Here is a 7203-nt window from a genome sequence, read left to right on the forward strand (position 1 = left end):
TGTAACTATGTTAACAAGCATTTGCAATGCAATAGGTCTTGCATGTTTCAAACAAGTTGTAAGTCATCTTTTGACAACAGTGCCTACGAGCAAAAACAAAAAAAGACATGAGTGGAAACTGAGAAATTCAAAAATAATATTTTGCAATTTTGTTCGTCCTGCTGGGCACGTTTTTGACAGTCAAAAGCCTTCTGTTTGCAGGACACCGGAAGGTAGAACAAAATAGTACCTCAATCACGTTGGGAGCAGCGGGTGGGCACTAATTAAGTTGAAATCAATAAGTGCTTGATCCCTGCTCCACACAGAGGAACAGAAATGATGCCAGACATGCCTTGACGAATTGCGAGGCTGTAAAGAAGTGTGCCACGCAAACCAACAAATGTTGAACAACAGGCGGGCTCTAAGCCCTTTACTGAACACAAGCGTGTCTTGCATGCAAGATGCATGTGCAAGCGTATGCATTCGCAGGCTCGACCCTAAAAAACGAATACTCGTATTTAATGCCCATGCCAACATACTACAATTGCCCAAAGGGGCATGGAGGTTAAACAATAAGTTCCCAAATGAGTTAATTACAGAGAGGAAGGGAGACAAGCCCCCACTGGCCTCGCTAAGGACCTGATTTAGTAAAATGCCTGTGCTCAAACAATCAACAAGATAAAACACAATATATAAAACCTATAAAAACATCATGTACAAGGAAAAATGTACTCTAGACCAATGGCGGGGTAATTGAGGAACCAGTTTTTTGTCAAATTGGCAAGGTGCACTCCAGATATTTAGCAACAGAAAAGACAATGAACAGAGACATATCCACTCTACATAATCTTAGAGCTACCTTGTGCTGAGCAACACCTAAGGAATGGCACAGGGAAATTATCCTACTCCTACACTGCAGTAAATGAGCTTCAGATTATTCAGCACTCATACAAGCGAAGAAAATTTTGCTGCCACCTTGCTGGCCTCTCCTTTGAGCTGTCATTAAAGTAACACATATAAGCTAATTGCACTGAACTGTAAGACTTCACCATTCTAAACATTGCAAATACCACAATGCAGCCTTTAACATTTCAATGAATGACTTATGTTTGTGAGCCGAATGTCGGAAGGCTCCAGATTTAAACTTCAGAAACACCATGAAGCATCAGATTCTTCATAATGCTGGAAGCCATTGTCTTTATCATATGCTCATAAATGAAGCAAAGCATTATTGTAATGGTTACCACAAAATGTCTGCTGCTGTAAAGTCCTTCATTCCACTTATATTCTGTCCATTAACTTCACAGATGTTGTGCTCACATAGAGGCCTATTTCTAGCAGCAGCAGTCTTTGAATATTGAAAAGGTCTGGTGATAACTTGCGTTATTCAGTATAGTGTAATAACTCAAAATTACTTAAAAAGTCTGTGAGAAGAGTATTTCTGCATTTAGCCCTACTTCTTAGTCCCTCGCCTCCAAAATAGATGCAGGGATAGATTTTGCATTACGAAACAGCTCTGAATACAGCAGAACACAAATAGGGAACACGAGTGCAGGCGGGCGCTCACACTCACTAAATGTTCTCTTACATTAGGTTTTTTAACCCCAAAATATTCTTAATTATGCGAGGCGGAATATTCACATAATTATTGGTAATTACTCGTCAAAAGATAACAAGGAATAACCAAAATTACTCCAATCACTCCGGCGAAATGAACATTCTGCCCTGGCGATCTATTGAGGTAATCTTTCCATTTTTTTAAATAAATCAAATGTGTCCTGTGCTGTCATTGTGTATTGTGATGGTTCACACAAAAGGCCTATCCCATACCACCATGGTAATTGTATCTTTAGCAGCCTGTGCAATGATTTTGTGAGACTTCTTAGAACCTCATCCATCACATTTTTCACCATTTATTTACAAAACCTAATCACCAAACTTCTTACCTACTAAAGGTGCTGGGGATCAGTTTGCACCAAACGAACAATGTGGTATTTGCAAAATGTTAAAGTTGAGGACCAATTGTGCCATTTTGGGTTTTTACATAGGATTACTTCACAGACACCTTCCTATATTACTGCTGTGCAAATTCCAACATCATTTGCTGTTATAGGATATACCTTGTGATTCATTGAGGAAGGTCTTATTGCAAGTTGCTGTCCCTATGATGGCACCATAGACAGGTTTCTGTGTATTTCTTCTTCATTCAGACTCAAGGGGTCATTTCGAGCCAGGGCCGGGGACCGCGGAAGCACCGCCATCAGGCTGGCGGTGCTTCCTGGGCCATTCTGACCGCGGCGGTAAAGCCGCGGTCAGAAAAGGGAAACTGGCGGTTTCCCGCCGGTTTACCCCTGGCCCAGGGAATCCTCCATGGCGGCGCTGCTTGCAGCGCCGCCATGGGGATTCCGACCCCCTTCCCGCCATCCTGTTCCTGGCGGATTTTACCGCCAGGAACAGGATGGCGGGAACGGGTGTCGTGGGGCCCCTGGGGGCCCCTGCACTGCCCATGCCACTGGCATGGGCAGTGCAGGGGCCCCCTAACAGGGCCCCATAATGATTTTCAGTGTCTGCTTTGCAGACACTGAAAATTGCGACGGGTGCCACTGCACCCATCGCACCCCACCAACTCCGCCGGCTCCATTCGGAGCCGGCTTCATTGTTGAGGGGGGTTTCCCGCTGGGCCGGCGGACGGCCTTCTGGCGGTCGCCCGCCGGCCCAGCGGGAAAGCCAGAATGGCCTCCGCGGTCTTTTGACCGCGGTGCAGTCATTCGGCGGTTCCCTCCAGGCGGGCGGCTCCCGCCGCCCGCCAGGGTCAGAATGACCCCCTCAGTCCCATACACTGAGCAAGATCAGGATTAATAATTGGGGATGCAAACATCTACCAAGAAGAACTCGAGCAGAGGCTTCAGATAGACTTGTTGGGTGGCAGGAAAGGCAGAAAATGCAGTTTGAGCCTCTATTACTTGGTCGACCTTCAGGTGTTCCATGGAAGGGTACAAGGACATGCTGGAAAATGGTACCTGGCTCAGAGACCTAGGGGCATACTTATACTTTTTTTGCACTGAATTTGCATCTTTTTTTAATGCTAATTCGGGCAAAACTAACTCCATATTTATACTTTGGCACTAGACCCGTCTAGTGCCAGCGTTTTGGAATTAGTGTCATTTTTCTGGTTGTAGGAAATTAACTTGCGTCAATGAGATGCTAGGTAGGTGTTCCCGACCAAACAATCATACCATATTTATCCCCGTGCTAAAATCACACACGGGGGGAGGCGGCCTTAAATAATGGCGCTAAGCTTGCTTAGCGCTAATATTTAACGCCTGGGTCAGGGCAGGAGTTAGAGGCCCTGTGGACCAATTTCCATGGTGGAACACCATTGAAAGGGCCCACAGGTGCCCTCCCCAGCCCCAGAGACACCAACACCTACACTAGAGGGACACTGCAGGATGGGGGACCCATCCCTGGTAAGTTCCAGTAAGTATTTTTTATTTTTTTGCCATCGGGGGCCCTAACTTGGGGCCCCTGAATAGCACTGGGTATGGCCATTGGGGTGGTGGGCATGACTCCTGTCTTTACTAAGACAGGAGTCATGTCCATGGGGGTTGTGCACCAGGAAATGGTGCTAGTCTGGTTAGAGGCCTTTTTCATGCTTCTAGACAGACTAGCACCATTTTTTGATGCACAACCTCCTTGTCCCCTACACCTCCCGCACCTGTCTAGTGTCATTTGTTATGACGCTAGCCAGGCCTTATCGCCGGCTTGCGCCATTCCATAAATATGATGCCTGGCTGGCTTCTTGGAATGGTGTAGGCCGGTGCAAAATTTTCTCTTGCATTAGCACTGTTTTGTGTGAAAACGTATACATATGGGCCTTAGTTTGGCCTGAGGAGGCAGAATACTCGAACATCTGCACAGCAATTTTTCCACCACCCCTGATGTGCCAAAATTGAATACAAATTGATTGGGTTGTAGCATCAGCTGTTATTTATAGATCTTTCAAACACCAGAAAAAGTTATGTAGAAATATGTAAAAGCAAGGTATTATTACTGCACTGAACATCAGTGGTTGCCTCAAAAATCGAAAACATAGGTCTGACACTTCTGGACCAATATCACACATCCCTGAATTAGTCTAACTCATTTGATAGCTACCACATATAGGTGAAAACCATTAGACTGGAACAAGTGTCTATGACAACACGGGTAAGATGGCCACATGTTAAATGCCGTTGTTAATAAGATGTTCATGGATGCCTAACATTTTTTGTATTTCAGTCATCAGAAGAGGGGGAGGACCAGAAGAATTATCATAACCATCAAACTAGCAGTCCCTTAAGTTCCGCTGCCCTGTAAGGCACATGTCATTTTGAGTTACACTCTTATCTCTGTTATAAACATGCTGCTGTTTGGGATCCCAGCAAACAAAAATGTTTCACTCAGTTTGGTGATTTACTGTTTCCGTGGATCTGGGGCTTCATTGTTAGTACTGTGGAGGGGCAGCAATACTGTGGCATTGTGAGGTGTTGCAGGTGGTGAATCAGGAACTTGCAAAAGAACAAGGAACAAGAAGGCTGGGCTCCAACATGCACCATCCTGTTCACTTGTTAGCAGTAGCTGGCCTCACACAATCCTTCCTGGAATAAAATTTCTTTTCAATTTAAAAAGTGAATGTATTTTTGACTCATACTATATTTCTCCTCCTCCAGGTACTTGCTTCCTCTTCTCTGTCTCCACCTTCCAAGTACTGGAAAAAATGCCAAAAAGAACAAAAGCAGTTTGCAGAATTAGACTAATAATTTTGTAAAATGTTGAGTTTTTAATCCCTCAGCTGGGACAGCGGCCTGAATGCAGGTGCCCAGTCAGGTCATCTCCTTGCATTTTATTGCTTTCTGATCAGATATAGACACACCTTACCACCAGGGTCACTTCGTGGTGTGTTCAATCCATGTGCACCTACCACCTGCATTGTATATAGTGCTCCATTTTTTAAGTTATAGGAATGGCACAAACAGTATGGCTGAGTAACATGCAAGGCCACAATAATAATTTTAATATTGGTTTTGAACTTACATTTCTCATGTGCGCAGGATTCATTGATTCAAACGCAGCAATTAATGTTGTACTGTTGGCAGAGTGAATCGTTTGTGTGTGATCTCTGCGTTTAACATCGCCTGCTCAGCCCTTGTGCCACTCCTTGGCTCCTTTTAGTCATATCCTCCACAAAGACACTTCGATAGTTTTAATAGTGCTGCTTTGCATGCACAGCTCCAAAGGCACTTGTTTGAAAAGAGTCATCGTGGCTCTTGGAATTAGGATCGTGTTAAATGAGAAAAAACGCCCGTATTTATACTTTTTTAGGGCTGCATTTGGGCCGCTTTTTGATGCAAAAGTGGCGCAATTGTAGTTTGTAAGTTTGTGCCGCTTTTGTGTCAAAAAATTACGCAAATTCGGCACTAACAAAGTATAAGTATGGGAGTATGAGAGGTCGAGTGGGGTGATGAATGTTAAGCTCATACAGTAGAGTTTAATACTGTATTTGCACTCTGTCCAAGCAGAGACCCTCACTCTAGTCAGGGTAAAGGAGAAACCCACCTGGATAACCCCACTCTCTCCCTTGGTAGCTTGGCACAAGCAGGAAGGCTTAACCCCAGAAGCAATGTGTAAAGTATTTTCACCAACACAGATAGTAATACAGTGAAAACACTACAAAATGGACACCCCACCAGTTTAGAACAATAGGTGATATTTATCTAAATCAAACAAGACCAAACTGGCAAAAATACAACATACACAAGCCAAGATATGAATTTTAAAAAGAATGAGAGTCTCAATCCTTAGAAAACAGTGAGAATGCTGTTGTTACACAAAATTACCTGGTTTGAGTAAAAAATAAAGCTGCAGGGGCGAGCGTGCATTGGAAAACTCAGCGATGCTTCAATTCCTTAATCGCAAGCAAGGCCATGCATCGTTTCCTTCACCAGTCTGGTCGACGATGCGTCATTTTTCTCCCTCGCAAGAGAGCGATGCATCGATTTCTGGATGGGCACCTTGGGTCCGGGCAGGGTTTGCGTCGATTCTTCATGCCCAGCAATGTTTCATTGAAATCCGGTCACGCAGTGTCAGAAAACCACGCAACGTGGGGTTTGCCTCATTATCGTAAGTGTGTTTTGTGCATCATTTCTCCAGCCGCGATGCGTCGATTTCCCAGCTGCGATGCAGGTGGAGCACCGTTTTTAGCTGCGAAACCGTCGGCGCGTCGTTTATCAGTCACGTTACAGAAGGTGCGTTGAAAACGTCCCCGCACGCTTGTGTTTGCATGGATTTCAGTCCTTTTCCACCAGCTTCACCTTTCAAGGGCCCAGGGACTGGATGGGGCACCACTTGGAAGGGCAGGAGTCTCACCAGGGAGTCCAGGTGCTGATAGAGAGAAGTTTTTGATGGCCCTGAGACTTCAACAACAGGAGGCAAGCTCAACTCAAGCCTTTGCAGATTCTTCTCAAGCAGGAATCCACAGCAAAGTCCAGTCTTTGCCCCCTTTCACAGGCAGAAGCAGCAACTGCAGGATAGCCCAACCAAGCACAGTCAAATGCAGGGGCAGCACTTCTCCTAAGATCTTCAGCTCTTCTCCGTGGCAGAGGTTCCTCTTGAATCCTTGAAGAAATCAGATTTTCAGGGGTTTTGGGTCCAATACTTATACTCCTTTCTGTCTTTGAATAAAAAAAATAATGTAGGAACATAGAAGATACATTTAGGTGGTCAAATGTTTTTTTTCCCTTTTGGTCCTATGTTTATGCTTGTAGTAAGAAATATGTTAATCATAAAAATAATCATTGCTTATCCTGCCAAGGCCAGACCTATTGGCTTGTTTAGGTCTAGTGTTAGTCAAGACATTTTGATTTTACTAAGACTGTATTTATAATATACTTATTTAAAGCTTTATCAATTTCTCTCTCCTGCCAATGCTGTTGTAAATTCCTTTTGAAGTGTCCTTTGTTTATCTGGCAGCACACCAGATAAACATCCATTTGAAACTGTTAAGTATTAAGTTTTTCTTTTCTCTTTTTAGGTTTCGCCTGCACAGCGCTTTGCGTTGTGCTTGTGAAATCTATTGTGTTTAACACAAATCTTAAAAGGGGCTTAAACCCGGCCCTTACTTTCCTTGCTTTCTATTGATTCCTGTGCTTGCCACTTACTTTTCCTCCATTTCTGTTGGTTGTAGCA

General features: G+C 44.2%; 1 pseudogene; it reads right to left on the reverse strand.

Moving 5' to 3' along the window:
• Window positions 1-1118: 1118 nt before the first annotated feature.
• On the reverse strand, window positions 1119-2984 carry LOC138247192 (syntenin-1-like; annotated as a pseudogene).
• Window positions 2985-7203: the final 4219 nt, after the last annotated feature.

The sequence above is a fragment of the Pleurodeles waltl genome, chromosome 7 (assembly GCF_031143425.1).
Source record: "Pleurodeles waltl isolate 20211129_DDA chromosome 7, aPleWal1.hap1.20221129, whole genome shotgun sequence".
In the NCBI taxonomy this organism is placed as follows: Eukaryota; Metazoa; Chordata; class Amphibia; order Caudata; family Salamandridae; genus Pleurodeles; species Pleurodeles waltl.